General features: G+C 38.9%; 1 long non-coding RNA gene across 4 annotated transcripts; it reads right to left on the bottom strand.

Annotated features, from left to right (window-relative positions):
• Positions 1-246: 246 nt before the first annotated feature.
• LOC103146141 (uncharacterized) lies at positions 247-20,654 on the bottom strand. 4 transcript variants are annotated; one of them, XR_001663601.1, is made up of 5 exons: positions 20,598-20,654; positions 20,022-20,106; positions 8,094-8,194; positions 2,674-2,773; positions 247-346 (listed from the first exon to the last, which is right to left on the bottom strand). It is a non-coding gene; the product is annotated as an uncharacterized LOC103146141 (long non-coding RNA). The 4 variants fall into 4 exon arrangements; XR_001663599.1 differs by having other exon boundaries at positions 8,094-8,197; XR_001663602.1 differs by lacking the exon at positions 247-346 and adding an exon at positions 1,168-1,451 and having other exon boundaries at positions 8,094-8,197.
• Positions 20,655-22,528: the final 1,874 nt, after the last annotated feature.

The following is a 22,528-nucleotide window of genomic DNA, read 5'->3' on the forward strand; positions in this document are numbered from 1 at the left end:
AGATTCTGCTTCTTCCAATCAGTCTGCTCAGAATAAGATGTTATTACCAAGACCCAGCAAGGACATTTTCAATCTACTTGTAGGACACAGCTAAATGCATCTAAGCTTAAATCTGAATTGTCCCTGGTTACTGAAACTACTTCGTAAACACAAATCTGCAAACACATACGCTGTAGTTGAACTGGTTTATCTTTCTGCTGACGAGTGACTATTTGGACTGGTTTTACTTTGATGTTTTGAGTCTCTTGCTGCCAAACTGAGGGTGGAGTTTGTCGGCTACCTCCTTCTGATCAAAGATTGGTTCCAGAGATCCAGCACCACGTAGAAATCCACATGTAGTTTAGCTCTGGGTGCTATAAAATAAGCACAACAAAGATACTAAATGCATCAGCAAATAAAGATGTTTAATTTAATGGAAAATCTAAAAAAAAATAAATAAATAAAGACAGCAATCAAAGTATCATTATTTAAAGCCAAACATTAAAATAAGATATCCCAACATCTGTTATGGAGTTTGTAGCTCAAACTTAAAACAGCTGCTGCATGACAAATTGTTAACTATAAAACTGACTATGACTACTCAGATACTGGGGATTTAGAGAAGTACAGATTGTGACATATTACTAGAAAAACTGCAATCTCTCCGTTTGTAATATTGAAAACACATGTGGAGACAGTTTTGTACATTTGCTTCCAACAGCGTCCTCAAACCTCTTCCAGTTTTGGGTACACTGCCATTGTTAACCCTAAAGCTAAACACATTTAATGATCTCAGAGGAAAAAAAAACCTGCAAACAGCTGAAAGCAAATGCATCATAATAATAAACCATAGTACATGGAGAGTCGTATCAATAATCTTACAATTAAAGGCTTATCTCTTTACTTCTGGCAAAAATAAGGTGCCTGGTGCCAACACCCACCAGTATATACCAAAAACAGGTGACATTTCTAACTAAAGTATTGTTGAACTTTTTTCATTTTTAATTAACTACTTAGTTTGCAGTGGATTTATGGCTAACTGACAGCAAAATCCAGTCTACTGGAGTTTCTATAGTTGCAGCTGACAACACAGTTACAGCCAAACATGCAAACTCCATGTCGATGAGGCACTAACAAGAAGTCTCACTAACGTACACCTTAAATTTGTGTCTCTGTCCGGCACATTTTTGGCTGAAATGTATTCATTCTTTCTTAAGTGAAGTAACTCTAGATGCGTAGCGAGAAATTGTACTCAAGGATGATTCATGTTACCTCAAAATAATATTACAAGTTAAGTAAAAATTATGGTGCAATAAAACTACTCTGAGAAGTAATTTTTTTTCCCATTTCACTTCACTGAAACTTTTCCTGCAAGGCCTCATACGTTCTCCACATCATCTTGACTTTAATCCAGACTCCTCCTCTAAATTGTAGTGCGCTTATTTCCTTTCTCCTGTCTGAAGAGTGGTTCTCTACAACAATTTTTTTTTTTAAAGCAGGCATTAAGAGGCTTAGTAGAGGCAGTGATTTAGCAGCCAAAAGGTCACTTTTGCAAATTGGGTTCATTAATCTTTGAGCGTATGGCAGCCGCAGTGGGACACTCTTCACACATGGACGCAGATTATATTGGGCAAAGAACTCATAGATTAGCCTCAAAAAATAGAAAGTCTGGGAATAATAAAGACTCTTCTGACGAAGTTGACACGTGGTTCTCTGAAGTCCCATTGCCAGTTTCACTCATATCAGAGGGAGCTTTGCTCAGTTGTGAGAGGAGGGGGTAGAAAAGGCAGGAGTAAAGTTTGACTGAGCTGTGATTATACCATCACAGATGATTATAGTCAGACATTCCTCTGACCCAGTGCATGACAGAATCTCTCACTTTCTCCTCTCGATTTCTCTTCTCTCACCCCCTCCCCCCCCACCTCAGATATTAACTTTGGTGCCAACTAGCTCACAAAAACACCTGCTTGGGACATGATCCTGTAGCTTATACTGCAGTGGTAGTTATCTGAAAGTGTAGAGAGGACAGATTTTTCTTACATTTGAATTCAAGCTGTAGAAAAATGACTAAAGGAAAGAATTTACACTCAGTAGTTATAAGGCAGAGACTCGGCATCAAAATCAATTGCTATACCAACATTTCATCAAAAATGTTAGTGTCTGAAATGTACTCTTTATTCCGCAAAAAAAAAAAAAAAAACACTAGATGGACAATTGGTAATCCTCTGTAGGTTTCGTAAAATATAAAGGAGACAAATGTGTTTTTCAAGAAATAAAATCTGAATTTATTGTTTGTGCCGCAGTTCAAACTGGTGGTGAAATTACGTGTGCTGGTGTCAAACGCATATTAAGGCAATGCTGGAGAACGTGTCCTTACATCACAACACAGACATAGTGTAACGTTATGTAAACATATTACTTTACTGACTTCTGTCTGTGTGCAATTGGGCCATCTACAAAAACAGTTTGAGCTGATCAATATATCATTTTTTAGCGTTTTCACTAAAAAGGCTGATACAAGACTGTTGTCCTTTTTAGAACAGCAATTTTTTCCCTTCCATTTGGGCAAGAGCCATAAGTCATTAAAAAAATCTGTCAATTAAGAACAGTTTAATCTTAAGGTTACTTGAAGCAATCATTTCTCCATTGGGTAAAGTCAAAAAGCAAATAACTGAAAAACTTAAAGAAGCTTACTCCTCCACCTGAATCCAAAAACTTCCAGTCTAAAATTTCAGGCGTTGTGAAGTCCATTGTTTCCTCTGAGGTGAAGGTTGTTTCCGGCAGGAAGAAAACTCTGTGGAGATTTGCCATACTGGTAGGTTGGAGACCTTGTCCTGTTAGGCGACGGGGCCTGGATAATACCCGTGTTAAACGGACGGCGGAGTCCGGCGACGACAAGCGCTTAAATTCCATAACAAAAGTATGTTTTTATCTTCCTTTTTTTTTTTAAATCTCTTTTTTTACCGTTTATTCAATGTCACATGCTGTTTTTATTTTGTTTTTTAATTATGTAAAGCACCTTGAAATGCCTTGCTGCTGAAATGTGCTATACAAATAAAAGATGATTGATTGATTGGCAAGATCAACATCAAATCCAGCACCAATGCTGTGTCCAATCAAAGTGAAACAATGCCACCAACTCAACTATAAAAACTTAGAAGAAATCATACATTGATTAAGATCGTCCTCCTGAGGTCTTAGTGTCATAACCAATGCATCGCATCTAGTTCGATTCAAACGGTAAACTCAACTCTGCTTTTAAAGCCTGGAGGAAACACCTGAGACGTTATCAACCCACTGATAAAAAACAGAACAATTTGGACAAGCTGCGGTTGGATTCATTCATCAGCAAAGTAAAGGAAACGGCTTTGTGTCAACAGCTAAGTAGTTGCTTAACAATGAGCAACCACTTTCATGTCTTTCAGTCTGGATTCATTATCAAAGTGTTCATTGACATCCATATCAACAAGAACCGTGAAAGAACCTTTTGGACCCAAGTGCAGCATACAACGCCGTTAACATCGATCAGAGAGCTGGATTGGATTTCAATAATTACTTTGGCATAATGAGTTTTAGTCTGGATTACTTCTCTTTATTATTGCAATGTAAAGATTTTTTGTTTAGTTATTGTGTTTTCATCATGTAAAGCACTTCGAATTGCCTTGATGCTGAAACGTGCTGATGATGAAGCCTGATGACAATGCTCACTGTTTTAATTTACTTTCTAATATGTCAATATAATGGATAATATAGAGAAATCTAGTGGTTGAAATGCTCCATTCCTATGTTTTTAAGTTTATAACAAAATGAAAATAAGATTTATTTTTGCTGGGATTACTTTAAAAGGTCACTTTCTATCCCAAGCACCCTTATCTGCTACCATAATTCACTGCCATGTCACTGCAGCAAACCTGCGTGGACAAACTGAGGTCATTTTAATTTGGTAAGTAGGTGTGAGTTTATAGATGTCGTGTCTGCTTACATCACCTTTCTGTCATTTAATATGCTGGTTGTTTGCTTGGACTCAATATCAACAATGTATCTGCAGAAGGAGTAACGAGACTCCTTCAGATTCAGAGTTTTGTGCAGAGAGGAATTTTTAAATTATATCAATACTTAAAGCATTGCAATAAAATGCCATTATGTCCAACACTCAGATATGATTAAGTCAATTAAAACCCATACATATTGATAAATTCCATTTTATTAATCTTTGTTTTGACAAAACATCTCAGAAATCCGTGCGTTCTCTGTCTCTCCTCTGCCATTAGGGTGCTTATCAATAATTTATGTTGCGTAAATGAGTCATCAGCTCTTTCTCTTTCTCCTTCTCTCACTTCCTTTTCTTCACTTATGTTATGGCTGGTTGCACTGGTCCAAGGAGCCAATAAAAATTTATAACCTGTCCTGCAGCTCTAACGCTCCAAATTGGTAATAAACCGTTCGTTTTGTTGCTTGTGGTTCTGCTTTTGTTAGAATTGACTTGTCCAATCCTGAAGCCACATTTCAGCAGGTCCCAATGCACATACTGAAACATGAGATTCACACTGATGATTAGTTAGAAAGGTGACTATACGTAAAAAAAAATAATATTAAAGAGTGTGTTGGAGTCTAATGAAACTAGACTCATAAAGACTTCCCATAATAATCAGCAAGGCTGCAGATGGAATTTGATGCACCTCTCCCTCCCACATACAGTACAACGCACATAACGCGCATTCGAATCCAAAATTAGTATTTCATATTCTATCTACTGGGTGTGTAATGACGGCCGTTATTAAAGTGGGTAATTGTCTTACAGTGGTGCCGTGTTATTGGATCTGGGGGCAGTTCTGCAGACACAGTTGGAGGCAGCTGGATGTAAAGTCGCTGAGCGGTGAAATAGGGAGCAGCGCTGAGCACACACACGGATGATGGTATCAGGATCAAAGAGAAATGCTAGCATTGTGCAGTCTGACCCCCGTGAATGGCACTCAGCCCACCTGTTACCTTATCCCCCATGAGACTCTTGCTAACTCAGTCCCTTTGCCTCCTGGAACCAGACACTCGGCTCAGAGGAAAATCTGATAAAGACTCTGCACGGCGAGATTCAGTCATCAAAGGCTTCAGACAGAGCGGCTCTAAGACGGTTTACCTCGGAACAAACTGGGCCCTTTGACTACAGCAAAAAGTTTGGAACAGATTGCATCCATAAAAGGACATCTGAAGATTAATGGACAATTCTGTCTGAGTCAGCAGTAACAGAGGAATAGTGTTTGCATCGTTTCTTTTTTCTTTTTTCCCCCCCATCTTAAATATACATCATCTATTTTAGGCAGACTGAACCTAAAGAACCATGAAAAGCATTTTAGCTGATGGCATAGTTAAAACAGTGAGTGAATAACACAACAGAAGTCAATATGATGTAAATGATGCTATAACATTTTATAAGACAATATCTACCATCATAAAAATATCCAACTGCATTTAATCATCATCGCTGTTGGTAATTGAAGCTATAAGGACGTTGATTGTTTCCATGAAAGAAGAAAACTCTGGGATGGGTGGGGGGATGAGCTCTAATTATCCAGCAGTGACCCCTGACGTAAACAAACGGTCACTATCTGACATCACCTTTCACTGCCCCTCTGGATAAACAACAACAAACCCAACCTCCGTCACACCGTCACACACTCTTAGTTAACGCCCGCCACACAAACAGCATTGATCCAGATCCTGTCCAGCTGTGCACAGCAGGAGACTGAGCTGGCAGGAGGAGGAAGAGGAGGACAATCCCTAACGCCCTGCGGTCTGCGCTCTGGCCAGCCAGCTGGTGTCATTGGAGACTTGGACCATAAAGGTGATTTCTGAGAAGGTTGCAGCAGCTCTTTTCAGGGTGGTTATTTTATCAGCAGGGGGTTTTCTCAAAGACTGCATGAACAAATTGTTCTGTGGACTGGTCCCCTTCAAACTATAGCTACATATAACCTTTCTAATTAGACCCATCATGCTGTTGTTAGGGGTCAGTGAGGCCAGTAATCCAGCGGGGAGCCTGATGGTGTCACATTTTCACTTTTAGAGCAGAAGTAAGGATAGAATTTGCTCTGCTTCTCCAGATTTAGCTGGGGTTTTTTTTTTAAATACTCCTTTCTTTTAAGTTAGAAAACCTACAGTATGTGCCCATAGGAGGAAAATACTACATCCAGCAAGTACTGCGGTTTTCAAACATATAACCCACAGGAATGTGTTTAATTCTATCAAGCCAAAAGCCACTGTGTGGATTAGCTGTGCCTGCTTGTGAAGTTAAATATGACCTATAAAAACATCATGCCGTTTTTTGTTGTTTTTTTGCTAAAGCACAGTGGCACACTTCTTCGAGTATTTACATAGTGACTTGAAAAGCCGAGCTATTTCCTCTTTTGCCAGACCAAAGGCAGCCAAGACATGAAAAAACAGGTCTTTCAGTCCATCCCATGGGAATTGTTTTTCCTTTTGCCAACCACCACATGCATTTTACAACTACTCGGTCAAAGCCAGGATTTCCCTTTAGTAAAAGTAAAAGAGGGGCTTTATTTGACTGCTGTCTTAATTTATGCAAAGTCTTAAAGGAGTAAGAGGAGGGACAAACAGGGGGTGACTAAAAAAAATCTGTACTTGAGATTAGGGTGTAGGATTAATAAGGAGGGGGCTCTAAAGATGTTTTTGCCCTCCTTGTAAAGTTCTTCTGTTTTTTTAATTAGCCCACTTTAAATGATTTAGACCATGAAACGACTTAAAATCTTACAAAGATAACCTAAATAAACACTAAATGCAGCTTTCAAGTGATGGTTTCCTTTATTAAGTGACAAAAGTTATCAAAATTAAAGGCCTTATGTGAAAAAAAGTTATTGCCCCCCAACCCTAATAACTGGTTGCTTCATCCTTGGCAGCAACAACCATCATCAAATGTTTGTGTTAACTGGCAATACATTGCTATGAGGAGTTTTGGTCCACTCTTCTTTGCAGAAATGTTCAACATAACACTGGAAGGTTTTCTGAGTACTAATAGCACTAAGCTTGTCTAAAGTCATGCCACAGCAATTCACTCAGATTCAAGTCTGGACTTTGACTGGGCCATGCCAAACTGTTGTTTTACCCAGGAGCAGTGGACCTGTAGATGTGTTTTGGAGCAACTCAGCCCCAGATGTTGCACTACCACTATCATGGTTGACTGTCGGTATGGTGTTTTTCCTCTGAAATGTTCTACACAATGTGCACTCCTTTCACCACTGTTCCCACTTTTCATTTATTCTGGTGGTTCTCTGAAGTTTGAAATCTTTGGAAATATATTTATATATTTTTTCCAGACTGATGGGACATAAGTGACTTTGTTTCTGATCTGTTGTAACATTTTCTTAAGGGATGATGGGCTGCTTTTTGAGACTTTTGAGCCAACTGTATGTTATCGCACATGATCCATTTAGCAAGTAGTGAATCATAGGTGTAGCAAGTGAAACTAAACCAAAGAATTCTGATAATTAAAGGGAACATATCATGCAAAATCCACTTTTTTAAAGAGCGTTAAAAAGACCAGGATGAAAAGAGAGCGTGCCGTTTCTCAAAACAGAGGTAAATGTCAGGTTTGTGGAGCTAGAATAAAGAGGAATTCAGACCAAAGCATTGCATTTCCACTTTGTATAGACCACAACTGAACATTTTAAATGTGAAAAGGAAGAATTTAAAAGCATGATATGTTCACTTTCAACTTAATCTGTGGCTTAACAAGCGGTGTGAGGGGTGAAAATGATATCTCTCCACACAGGACCTGATTTGTTTGTATATCCTGTCAAACTGCTTTTTAATATGTTGTCTGATTCTAAAATGTGTTCATCTGGAACACATTAAAAACATTTCACAGAAATGTGTGGATATGTGACATTAAGATATAAGGATATAAGACATTATTACGATGGATTATTGTTTATATATATTGTTTATATATATATATATATATATATATATATATAATAATAAAAGTACGCCATATGCATCAAGCACTACACACAACTGGCTTAGAGGAACATTGGTCAAACATTTCCTTTGCAATTGTACAGCATCAGTCCAACACAAAGTGTGCTCCCATCTGCACCACTCACCTACGTCACATCCTTCAAGTCAACTCCGTCGTCTCTTGTCTCATGAAAGGCAGTCTATTACTGCACATTAGCAGCAGAGTGAGGCAGGCAGATAAGGGAGGCTGCTGATCAAACACACAGACAAATCACCAGTGACAGAAACACACATTTGTTGCTCAGCATTTAGCTTTGATCTCTCGCTCTGCCAAGAGCCAAGGAGAAGCAAATCTCAGCCTTTGAACTGGAGCTTTTCAGTCGGGGTATTTCTCTGCTCTCTTACGGAGAAGTCTGCGAACACTTCACCGAGTCATCATATGCAATCCCGCTCCACAACCGACACAAGCAGGAAAGGCTGTGTGGATTGATGCGACGTAGGTGAAAGCAAAAACGCTCATATCATCAACGCTAAAAACATGACACGCTTGCTGTAGCGCTGATTGTCTGAGATTTTAGGTCTCTAATGGAGATAATGGAAAGGGAAGAGACTGGAAAATGATTTTAGAGCTTCTACAATAGCATGCTTAGTAATAAATTCCATGCTATCGAGTTGTATCAACAGGTTGGAGCTAAATCACTGAGCTCAGCTTATGTTTCGCAGGCAATATGAAGCATGCACAATAATCTGATCAGCTTTAGAGCTAATCTTCTGATCTCTGATCTACACTGATCTCTGACGTGCGTTTGTTTGTGTCCCGGCAAACACATGCACAAATGTGCATGCGCCTCCCTGCAGACAGGGGAGAGTAAACTGTTTTTGCAGCATATTAATAACGGATACATGGCAGCTGTGTCTAAGCTGTCAGCCATGGATCATCTCATTTCCTGAGCAGACCAGCCCAGGCCCCCTGTGTGTTATTACAAACAGGTCAGATCATGTGACAGGAGTGGGAGATTACTGCAGAAACTAATTGAGGCTGCTCCGAGTGTTCTCTGCTGGAGAACAGTGGGGTGACTGTTTGGTCAGGCGGTCTGATACTCGACCCTCCCGTGTACCCTGCAACCACAAAATGCCCATTACAAACAAAGACTCTGTCAAAGCTTAACGGACCTGGACAGTCTGCGGCGAACTGGGTCGTTCCTTTGAGTTTTTGGGGGACTCCCCTGGTCCTGTGGACGATGTAGCATGCATTGTTTAAAATAAATCCAGCACATCTAGCTCAGCGTGCAACTTCATTGCATCGGCCCCATTATCCTTGAGCTTGTGCGCCTCAAACACAAACCACTCCGAGTTATGGATCCTGTTTATTCTGGCTCTACATTTTCTCTGACGCGACGCTCACTGTTGACTCCGTCCTCTTCCGTGTGTCCTGACCCAGCTGCATTATTTATGGTACATGATGCTTTGGCTGCTGTGCGCAATATCTGCCCTGGCTGTAGCTCACCAGTGTTGGCACAGAATCACTCTGTGGCTTTTATTACCTGCAGTACAATAACGCTGCAGAGAGGCCAACAGCAACTGCCGCAGCCAGCAAGCTCCTCGCGCAGAAGCAACTGTCGGCTCACATTTGCTCTGAGTGGACCAGTATGGTTGTCACACAGAGCTATTATGATGATACAGCCCAGGGTCGGGCCGGGACTCCGGGGTGAAACAAAGTGAGCCTGTGTCATCCTTTTCCGTGCTGCTCTTCTATGTATCACCATACTGTCAGGCCTCCGCAAAGACAATTTCACATCAAGAGCTACAGAAAATCCCTTCTGACAGGCGAGACATCCAGAAAGTCACACTTATAGAAAAAAAAAATCTGTTTCATGTTTGAGGAAAAAGATCGGATGATACGGAGGCACAATGTGTCCTTTTCAACACTCGGACTCCTAAAGCCTGTCCTGCCCATACATAGCACAAACGGCTACGTACACGCCAGCGCTTATAGCCAACCACAAGACCAAGGGCCTGGCTTCACATGTAGACACTGGGGGAAGGGGCAGCAGTATTGTATTTCCACAGGACATAAGTCCCTGTGTTTGTATCTGCTGTTGGCCCCAGGCATAGCCCCGGTTCCAGGCTAGTGCCAGTGCCAAGGTAAGCACAGGCGCTGGCTGGACAAGTCCGATAGCACTTCCACATGTGGGAATCTGAGAGCCACTATGCTTTTAAAGCTTGGCTACTTGTGCTGCATCTCCAGTGGCATACTTAAAGCACCAATAAAGCAATAATCTTGACCACTCCTGAGTCAAGTGGCTCTCCTGTTTTAAGTAATGCACTGTGTGCGAGTCTGGTTGATTGAATCTGGGCGCTCGAGTGATCAGCCTTTCTCGGACATGGCTCGGGGTTTTTGTAAGAGCTGAAATGATGCATAGCACTCGGTTTATCATACGTGGAAGTTGCATATTGACTGCCAGTTTGTAAAACAGCGACAGCCCAGTCAGCTCAAATACCGACGTGGATAAATTTGTTGGCAATCCAGGGAAAAAAAAAAAGTGTAAACAGCTTTAAAAATCAAACGCACTGAAAATTTTAGAATAATCCAAACTTCAGTTTCAGGAAATTGATCAGCAAAGAAGAAATCCCATCTACTATACTAGATATTAGTCCTACTTTAATTTATATTACTGTGTTATTAAAGCAATCGTTTTGTTTCAGTCAATTCATGCATCTTAATAAAAGTGATTTTTCCGTTTCCCGTACCAATTGCTATTAAATTAAATCAAACCAGATGTTTAATTTATCTCGGTTCCATGGCTCATTTCCAGTCAGAAAAAGGCCTGATTCAAATATGGATTATAAAAAATCTCCTTGAACTGCCAAAAGAATCAATGGGTAAGCGCATTATTGATCAAAACTAATTTATATTGATTATAACCCAGGAACAAACCGTGATGAACAAACAATCTACTTCTAATAACAAAAATACAAGGGATCTGAGTAAACAGCAATATTCAGCTTTCTTATTCTTCAGCCGATTTAAGTCTTGCTGGTTATCAGATTTCCTCAGGGTTTTGTTAAAGCTAATAGGAGAAGATCTCAGCGATCTTATCTTGCTTTAAATGATCATATCTGATCTACGAAAAAGAGGGAAATATTTAATGAGCGGAACTTTTACGACCTCATGTCTGTGGAAACATCATCCTCCATCCGGATCTCAGGCCATCAGTGAGCAGGCAGATTAGCAGCCTCTCTCTTCAACTCTCTCGCGCTCTCTTTGATGAGGCAGCCTTGGCTTGATGCTCTTCTGAACAGTTTGTCCGAAGAATGAGGGAAACCGTCTCTCCAATGGACTTCAATGTCTGGATGAAGCTTTTTGGCTTCCCAGGTTAACTCACAAGAGGTTCCAAAGTGTGTTACAAAGTAGTCACATTAGGCCAAAATGATCAGATTGGAAATGGCCATTACCTGGTGAGGCTTGCACCTTTCTCTCCTTCTCCTCGTTGTTCTTTTCCTCTGCTTCCAACATGTTGTTGTGCCTAACTTTGACAAGCTCAACTAAACCTCATTAAGGATTGAGACACATTCACATAAAATGTCCAGAAGATTGTCGCAAAGCACTTTAAAATAACTAGACATCAAAATATGTAACATCAAACAATAACTGGGTAGAGCAAGAAGCACAAATGAATGATATGATGATTTCAAACTATACGTTTCTACAAGCTGCACTCTGTCCATGGAAGGAGAAACGTCTTGCAGTAGTTTGTCTAAGGTTCACAAGGCTTTACCTCTACGCTACACGATTGGTAAACAACACTGTAAGCTCCAATTGGAAATGACAGTCTGGATTACCCTCAGACAAAATGAGAAGTTAAAAATCTTAGCACTGCACCCACCATAAGAAGCAACTCGTTTTTTGACAAAATGTCCTTTTCCACTAATATTAGTACCACTGCTGTCAAAGCTCTTTTTCTAATAGAACAGATGTAGCCTGCAAAATATTACAAGGTTGAAGCACAAAAAAAAAGAGGCATCTTTGATCATTTTTGTTTGGCAAAATCTCTCTGAATTGTCCTGAGTCCTGAGTCCTCCTTAATGTGTTCCTCTGTTTAGCTCATGTTTGCTATAAATTTGAAGTCTGGTCGTTTTGAAGGCAATGGGAAATTTCATATTTTGTGTCTAGTGAACCATACATATTTGTTGTCCATTATCTTTTGCGAATACCAAGTGATGACCCATTTTTAGTGGTTTTTTTCTTCATTTTTTTACTGTAAAATGTCCTAATATTTCAAATCTTCCAAGAGGCAGTGCACTCTAACAAAGTTCCTGGAGCTTTGGGAAAAGAAGGAACCACATGGCATTACATATCCTCCATCATACTTAACAGAATAAGGTAATTTCCAAATATTCCTTTTTCATTTCATGCCAGTAGCATGTCGAATTTAGTACTTATCCTACTGCAATAAGAGATTAATCAATATTAAGGAATACAACATCGTTTCCAAGGGCGGGGATAAATTTGCTCGAATGCATAAACGTTAAATTTAGATTTTAGAATACTCCTGGGCTCAAAAGAGGCTGATAAAAACCAACATGAACAGAAAAGTGAATTAAACTACATGCTGCATGCCAGCCTGGTAGTTTTCAGTGCACCAGATTTCATGCTCAGTAACATCCTCTCTTGCCGACATTACTTCCACTTTATAAATTTTGTTACCGGCCTCGTTTGAGAAATCACCACAGTAACATATAAAGTAATTTTCTGAGCAGACATCCGCTAATTTCCTGCACTCCCTTTGGCTCCCCAGCCAACAGGACGGATGATGATTATGCAAACTGAAAGATCCAGACTCAGTGGGCCGAACAGCAATGTATCTGAAACATGAATCCATGTCTAGGCATGTATTACCCCGCTCTGCACTCATACATTATTACAACTACACTGCACTGATTTCAACAAGCAAGTCACCTAAAGTGATTTGTTATTTCAATTCGAATAAAGTTGGTGAGGCTAAAAGCAGAAGAATTGTGCGTAGATGGGAAAAGTTTAGGCTGAGATGCATTTAGTCATTTAAATGGATAAAAAAAAAAGCCATTCAACAAAGGTTTCTGTGAGATCCTCCATGTCCGGCGCATTTATTTTTAAGGCAAGTCCTCCATTTGGACTCACTGGTCAATTTATCAGGCCCATCTGTTCAATTACTTGTCAACACAAAAAGCAAACCTGCCAAGACCAGAAAGCAGCAAGTCGATGCATTTAGACACCAAGACGCAATAAAAACTTCCTCCTGAGGTTCCCAGTAAAAAAAAAAAAATCAAAAATCAAAACTAACTAATAAACAGAGTAATACATACTCATAGCAGTTTTTTTGGACATAACCATCAAAATAAATCCAGATAACATTTTTATAATTCTGATCTTTAAAACCTGGATCAATCCTGCCTTTTGTCAAAAACATTGTTGGCTGTGTAATGATTATTTTTTCTTTCCATTTATCATCTGTGGAGTGTAAAATAATTTATTCATCTCTACTGATCTGATAAGTTAGCAATAAATCTCACAATACAAAAAAATATACACGTAGACACACACGCACACAAACGAGAATGTCTTTCATCATTGGGTTCATACAAATAAACCCTTAAGCTTTGAAAAATAATTATATACACTATCAAACTGTAGAAGGTGAAGTTTGAGAATATTTTAAATTAAGTTAATTATATATTCATGTCAAATAAAATATTGTTCTGCAAGCTATTTAAAAATGTTTTCATTTGTCATTGACAGATGACAAATGAAGTCATCTAAATGCAAACATTTTGCAAGGAAAGTTTTAAGCAAAGTGAAAGAACTGATGCAATTAAGTTTTTGCTTTAGTAATTGACAGTAAACTTAATTCAACTACTGTGTCTCTGCGTTTTATTCTGGGGATGCAGAAGCGACTCGATACATGATTTAATTTGTCTGCAACCTGGACCAGTTTGCCTTCAGATGAGACTATATTTATAAACTAAACTTAAAATAAATCATTTTTGAGTGGCAGAAGATAACATATTCATAATTTTATCAGGGGCATTTATCGTTCAATAGCATAAGCTTAAAAGAAAAAAAAAAAAAAAAAGAGAACTGACAACAGATGGGCTTAACGCCACTTAAGTTTCCCATCCATTACCTTCTCCAAACCTTTTGAGCTAATTGGAGAATTAAATTATTCCATATAAGAGGCTGGACAGACACATCCACCTGCATCGTAGGTAGTGTTACACCCTTACAGCGATGCTAATGCACCACTACAGACATGTGACCCCTTTAACCATTGCTCCCAGAGGCACTTTCATTACTGCTCTGCTGTGATATGAACCAGTTGGTGTTTTACAGAGATTGGTCGCATTAAAGCCAATCTGTTCATGGACGCGGATAAGCGACAGAAGCCGTTAGAGCAAATTCAGAGGTATATTTGTGATTCATTACAGAATTATCATTAACACTGACCATTTAGCAGCACCATGAAAGGAAAAATCCCGCCCACCCCCCCCCATTATGAGCAATATTGTGATTGAGCTGATTAGTATGCCAGGGGGTAGCGAAGTGCATTTGTTTATTTACAGCTGGCTGGCTTCTGATTACTCAACGTTTGACAAGAAGCAAATTTACAGTCATGCCAATTTTCATAGAAATCATCCAGCATGATAAAAAGTAACAGGGCTTTGATGGGTTCTCTCAGGAGACTGATTGTGTCAGACTGATATCAGAGCGCTCGTTAAAAGACACATACTGCTTCTTTTGAACACATTTGATTAGGTTTGTAAATTATTTCCACTCCTTGTGGAGTTCATTTCGGGAGGCAGAGTGGCTCTGCGTGTAAATGGCACGTCAGATTGCGATTTCAACCTTGCGAGCAACTACAGTGGCTTGTACGTCTTCTTCCTTTAGACCTGAAAGAAATCTTCAGGTTTGTAAGTGCTCTATAATGCTGACAAATCGTCATCAGCAAAAGTGAAGGCAAAGCTCGCTGCATTAATGGAAGAATCATACAGCCTTGATGTATTATGACCAAATAGCATATGAATCAAGAAGGGAAATGGCGAGTGAATTAGCATGGAGACGGGTCTCCTCCCCCAGCCGTCCGCCAGCCTCCCATCATTCATTATGATGACCTATGGCTGCTCTTTATATCCTGACTTGATATTTCAGACTCATGTGAGGTGTGGATCATTAGGGAAAGCTTTTACCATTAATAAGCAGACGTTGTTTACATGACTAATATTCCAAAAGGCAATGAGGTTGAAGCATTTAGAGCAGGACATCCATCTTCCCCACACCAGTAAATATCATCCAGATGCTATTGATATTTGCTGGCCTGTAAGAAAATACGCCTGAAGTAGACGGACTTCCTTGCGAGAGGCAACGTCGGACGAGGAAGGCGTTTGAAGAGAGGGATGAAGGCGTGTACGCCTGCAAAGAAGAAAGTATTGAAAACTAGAACGAATGACATTCAGACATAGTCTAAGATTCAGTTTCCTGAGTAACATTCTTGTTATCCAAGGTTTCACCTGTGAAATGTGATCAATCACCTAATGACACAGCTATTCTCACTTCAACTAACATATGTGCAATCGCCAAGAAACAGACTCTAATATTCAAAGTAAACCGGTAAAAAGAAAAAAAAAAAGAAAACAGCAGATTTAACAAAAAGAAAGTGCTGCACAGATATCAAAACAAATATCTTGTGTTGACTAATGATGGGGTTTTAACAATGTGACCAAACATTCCCAACTTGAAAAAAAACAACAAAAAAAACCAGTTGGAATAACGATGACCACACATGTGGGAAAACAGGAAAAAACAACAACGGATAGGTGCTTGTATCAGTTACGAAGTTGTGCAATCTGAGACAACTGTGAAGTGTTGTAATATTTATGAATAATTTCATTTTACAGATGTTTATTTTCAAGGAAACTGGCTGTAATAAAAGGACGTACCAAGCTTAAGTGATTCATTTGACGCATGTGGCAGCAGCTTTGTTCATGCAGTGCAAGTGAAGACACACATTTGAAACCTGCAAACTCCAAACAAAGGTGTGAGCTACAGTCACTCAACAGAGCACCAGTCACAACATCAGCCATGCTCGTCATGCTCAATGCTTGCAATTCATCTTCCACTTCCTGGAACCTCTGACTCAAATGGAGTCCCGTAAGTGTGTTGCAGCAATGAGTGAAAAGTCATTAGCAATGGAACATAACCATTCAGACGAAGGTCACTTTGGACACATCAGATACATATCCATCTAGGAGTGAAAGTGAAACTGTTACAACAATCAAATACGGGAGCAATGAATAAAAATCAGAAAGGCGCAAAGTTATCCAAAGAATCCGAGGGCAGGATTATTGTCCGCCGATTACAGATTCTTCAAAACAGTTTGTGATTTGAGAAGCTTTCTATATCTGTGAAAAATATACATTTTTAAGTTAGGCTATGTTTTCATGCAGTGTGTTACAGATATAGTAACACAAAGTTCAAAATCATTCACACCCCTGCAAGATTTAGGTTTAAAGTAATATTTTTTTTAAAATCTCTATTTCCTCTGACTGGAAGTAATAATGATCTGAAATGGCCTAGTCTGAGTCCTGACTTCAGCCTCACAAAATCTGTGGAGAGAGCTGAGGATTAGGTCAATGTCAAGAAGAACATCGAGCTCCTCATCAAAGACATTTTCAAAAATAAGAAGGGTTTGATTAATGTAATGCCAATAGTAGTGTTTTCCTCGTAATTATTGAGAAGCATTTCAATATTCTTTGCTAAAATGTAAAACTGAACTGAATATTTTACTGACATCATTCAAATCATGTCAGATTTTGGAAACTTGATGGGAAAAAAAAGGGGAAATGTGTTGGAAAAGTTACAAAGAACAGCTACATGGGAAACAAATGCAGTTTTTACAATGATCGATCAAAATGCTTATAAACCACGTTTATAAAAGAAGCTGGTTGTGCAAGTTAAAAGCACTCTATTGAAGGTTAAAGTGCACGTATCATTTGAGCTTTTTACATCTTGTTAGGTTGAGCTGAGCTATCAGACACCAGCGTCTACAATAGCTATAAGAATTAGAAAGAGTCGTTTAGAGCAGCTCAAACTCTAATAAACCCACCGGGCTCTTTAAGTTTAACGCAATACCGTCCTCATGAAGAGATCACTGCTGCCCGTTGGCTTTGTTGTACATGTCATTGTTGAGGTTTAACGAGTCCCTAAGTTCCACAAGACAATCATATGTCTTCTCTATCTGTAACTGTATTAAATTCCAATTATGTGCTTGTTCTCTCTGTAATAGAGTAGCCCGAATGGGAGAGAGCGGGGGGCTGGGGGGGACCACAACTGTAAAGTGCCAGGCAGGGACACATTTTGAATCCTAATGTTCCTGTCTTAGCCAGCACAACACTATGATGGTTATTTCCCTCTAACCAATCGTCGGGGCTATTTTCACCCAATGGGTTATTCGTGTTAGCCTTTAGGGCCGAATCCGTGTCTCAAAAGCCAACCACGAAAAGAAAGTGGCTTAACTTGTCATCCCTTTAGAGAACGATGTAATTAACAGACTCTGATGAGCAGCTCAATCTCCGCAGACAGGAGGAGATTGGCCCGATTTTGTAGAAGAGCTCCAGAGTGGGCGTAATATGTGTGACTAAGAGAAAAAAAAAAAAAGAAAGAAAAAAACCGCAGCAGGAAAAAGAAGAGGAGGAAACACACCTGGCGAATATGTGCAACATCCCTTGAGCTGACACGCTCTTGGATGTGACCTTGCAAGTTTGCTTCACATATCTTGCAGTTTTAATTATGATTAATCATCATCATTAAAAAAAAAATCTATGTAAAAATAATTTTGGGTTCAACTTAAAGCTCAACCGTGCCAGGATGGTTTCATGTACGACTCCAGCGGTGCAACGGAGGAGAGCAGCACATCCTCCTGCATCCCCCGAGGATTTATATCTGAAACTGATTGTGTGTTATTTCTGTCTCTACCAGTGACGTTGGCTCTCAGCATCAGGGAACAGCTTCTCATCCTGAGTGTGCATGCTTACACAATACCTACTGTAATTGGAGACAAGCCGCGTCATCGTTATAGTACACAAGGACAACTTTTTACGTCTAAAAATTCCTACTGAACTTGTTCCGGGGGGAATGAGTCATTGCTCTAATCTGCTTCACTTCAGAAATGTCTATTATCCCTACAAAACTCAAATGTTCTTTGGACGTCTCTTATTTCCGTTATGTTTTTCTTCACGACAGGGTTATTTTTATTTTATGGTTACATTTTTCACTTCTATAGAAGCAGCACAATCATTGCAGCAGAAGTCTATTTTGCTCAATCGGTTTGGACTACATTTACAAACAGCACTACATTAGTTCTGATAAACGAGCGAGTTTTGCAGGTTTGAAACTTTTTTATTGCTTAGGTTCTTCTGTTTTTTTGGGGTTTTTTTCCCTTTTCAGTCTGAAGATCAACTATAAAAATACATGCCTGGTTTACAACACCCAAAGTTAGGCACATCTCAACACCACACTTTCTGCCTTTCTGTATCTCTGAAGCCTCCGTTTCATTGCTATATTAAAGTCAAAAAGAGAAATATTTGTATTGAAGATACGGTATGTGGACTTTATGAGTTATAAGAAACATATGTCATCTGTATTTTCTTTATATTCTGCTTCCAAGGAGCCAGACTTTATTACAGTCCTTATGAAAGGGTCAAGAGAAATACAGTGCCTATAAAAAGTATTTGTCCCTTTGAAAGTTTGACCCTTTTATTGCTCTTACAAATCAGTCATGTAATCAGGATTTTTGGACAAACAAAACTTATATGATGTTCTCCAGCATAATGACAAGTGAAAATATGCTGCATAAATTAAGTGAATGCATAAATATTCACCCCTTTTAAAGTGCCTGACCCAATTCAACAGAGATCAAGGGAAGAATATGAAATATGTTTAAATGTAATATTACTAAATCAGACCATCCTCACAAACAAACTACACTGAAGGAGTTACAAGCTTCAGCAGCTGAGATGGGAGAGACTCTGCAGACAAACCGTTGGCCAGATTCTTCACCAGCCAAAACTTTATGGGACAATGAAAAAAACCACTGCTGAAGAAAACTCAGATCAAGGGTTGACTTGAGTTTCACCAAAGAGCCTGTGAGAGACGCCATGGTCAAGGTGAAGAAAACTCTTTGTTCTGATGAGAGCACAATTTAGCTTTTTGACAGTGGGAGAAGACCCCATGCTTTGCAGACACCGAACAGTGAACATCAACACAAACACACACCGCCATCTGAGTAGCATGGCAGTGGTGGCATCATGCTGTGGAGATGCCTCTCAGCATCAGCCATTGAAGGCTTGTAAAGGTAGAAGGTAAAATGAATGCAGGAAAATATTCTGTAAAAAAATAAAAAAATAAACTTTTGGTTTAAAAAAAAAAACTTGAGAATTTATTATTAAAAGTTTTAAGCTCAATTTCCACTTTGTTAATTGCCTTTTCATTGTACCCTTAAAAAAATTCTAGATTATGACCATAAATCCACAAAGCTCCATCAAATGGTGTTTTTTCAAGTCCAGGATCTACTTTATTAAATATTGCAACTATTATCAAGATCAATACTGGGCCACATACACAAATATTAATTTCCCACTCTACTTCAAGAGGTGATGAGTATTCAAAGTAAGGGACTATTTATCAGAAGAGCAGAGATACAAAATGGGAAGGATCAGGGTTGTGTTTAACTGAACAGAAAAGTAGTGCAGATTTATGTTTTAAAGTTGGAAAAAAATATTTACAATACATACAGGATAAACTTTCATAATCAAAACTGGTTAAATTTGACATCAACCACAGCATTTCCAATAAGTTGATAATCAAATTCTTTAAAAAATGTCCATATGTTAATACAGATCCCACACAAGTGCCAATAGTCCAGTTCTGTTATCCAGTAGCCAATCCAAGAATAATAATATATATATAAAAAAACAGACGGTTCCAGTTTTAGCACGTTTCAATGTTGATCCCAGAGATAAATTAAAACAATCCTTCCTACCACAGAGATGGAGATCCAGCAGCTCAACTTCGGGTTCTTTGGGCCACAGGCCTCTTGGTAGCTCTCCATCAAATGGGGACCTGGCCTGCATAAATATGACCAACATTAAGTCGTTTTCCTCTTAATATTTGTCTGTATCAAGTCATTATTAATACCATACACACTTCCTTCTGATGAAAAAATGAAATTATTAGCTAAAAATATGCATGAACATGATTCACTTCACTGCTTATCATAGCAAGATATTATGACAAGGGTTCAAATACTCTTCATCTTAATTAATGTTATAGAACTGAATGTTAAATATTGCATCATCAGACAATATATAAACATATCTATCAACAAAAATGCTAAACAAATTAACTCAAATGGACACAGGTCAACAACCAAACATGGCATCAGCCTTAACATAGCATGCTAATGGTAGCATTAGCATGCGCCAAAACAATCCGATTATAAGCCAAAGAAAACCGATTCTCTTGAAGATTAGAGACATCTAGAAACTGAAAGGCGTACCAGTAAGCATATTACAACCAAAAACGAAAAATAAATGAATTAAAACTATTTAAAGCTCACCTGCAACAGCAGGCCCTGAACGTCCACCACGTACTCTCTCAGACCTTGGGCACCTACTTTTAAAAACTCAAATCCCACAAAATCTCGCAGGATTTCATGCTAGTTCAAGAATGCTGGGCAGGATAAAATATACAAAAGGAGACATAACCTCAATTATTAAAAATATCTGGGTTGTCCCAAAGCACCTGGGATACAAATATATAGGATAAACTCTAGTCCCAGCAAATGGGTCTGAAAGGAATATTAAAACAATTGTATATTTAATATTTTTAATAGTTTAATGTATTTGTTTACCCTATACAATTTCCTCAAATCGCTGCTCTCCTTGATATAAATTCTCTTCCCTGTTATAAATGCATCCTTCAAAGACTGAATGAAAATCTGTTCCCCTTACTCTATTAAACTATGCAGTATAGTTTTTCTGAGTGGAAGGTGCTTTATTTTCTTCTAAATCTCTCCTGACAACTCCTCGCTGCTCTCTGAAAACACAGCCAGTCTTAAATATACAGAAATGTTGTGACATCAGTACTGGTTGTACCTTAATCAATCATTACTTCTTACATTCTTTTGTCCAACTAAAAATTGATTATTTTTTTTTTAGGAACTAGTAAATTAAAACAAATATTTGCCGACAAAAGCAAATTAAACATTATATTTGTTATAGTTATTCACGGTACACCTGGTGCATACTGGGCACTCAAAGGTGTGCTTATTGAGTCCTATGTGGCTGCTACCTTTGGAGTACCATTTATGTTTTATTAGTTATTAGTACAACACATAAACGGTATTCTTAAAAGCGTGTTCATGGATTTCAAATTCGTGGGTGTTAAAGTAAACGACATCATGAAGAAAGAGGACTCCAACCAAGGAGTCTGCAGAGAAACTCAGTCTTGTGTAGCATTGCTCAAGTCAGCTTGACAAAGACCCAAAAACAAAAAACTAAAGAGGTGAAGAAATGCTCAGGTTACAAAAATATTTACATTCTGGATCTGCCTAGGCAGAGTCCATACGTGAATCTGTCAGAGAATCAGTGGAGGGAGCTAAAGCTTGGGGTGAAGAGCAAGGATGCATTTCAATGTCAAAGTCCTGGAGTTCATCAGCAATAATAAATCATCATTGCTCACCAAACATAACACGGCTTAGATTTCTATAATGCCAATCGAGAGTAAATATTTCTGATGTATAAATTAAGTATAAAAGTTAAGAGTTGTGCCTTGCCTTCGATAACCTTAAAAGGTTTAAGCTTAATGTCTGGATGATCGGCAATATTTCATTATAAATAATCCTTTAGATGACCTGGGAATCACTCTTCTGATTGCCACAACAATCCAGCTTCTGTAGAAATATTAGAAATCTGGGTGAATTATGTCCTTTAGTACGGTAATCTACTGAGACAGTTGGGAATATTTAGAGGCAGGAAAAGAAAAACACACTATGGAAAAAGCTGGCAGAGCCTTATCTAAAGTCACATCAAAGCTTCCAGTCATGGGGGATTTAACCAAACCTACAGTATGTCATGGCTCATTGCTGGCATGACTCGAAGAATATAAGCTGCTGTTTAATGCGTTTGAGCTTTGGTGCGGCGTCAAATACACAAGCATTCCCCTCTGTGACAATGACCCGGAGTTTGAAGCATTCGCGCGACGGATTATTTGTCAAGGCCACTGTCAGATAACTGAGTCTGAGCCAAACAACCAAAAACGTCGCAGACAATAAAACTTTTTATTATGAACTCCTCTGCACTCGACTGCGCTCAAATCTCACATTTATCACACCGTATTTCACTCTCTCTCTCTCTCTCTCTCTCTCTCGACGTAGATGAAATATGATAACTGAAAACACGACCCCAGAAAACCACAAGAGAGACGAAGAGTAATGAATTTAATGTTTGCTCGGTGTGACTTCAGAACTTAATCTTTTTAAACGCAGCT

Source organism: Poecilia formosa, unplaced genomic scaffold (assembly GCF_000485575.1).
Source record: "Poecilia formosa unplaced genomic scaffold, Poecilia_formosa-5.1.2 Scaffold153, whole genome shotgun sequence".
Lineage (NCBI taxonomy): Eukaryota > Metazoa > Chordata > Actinopteri > Cyprinodontiformes > Poeciliidae > Poecilia > Poecilia formosa.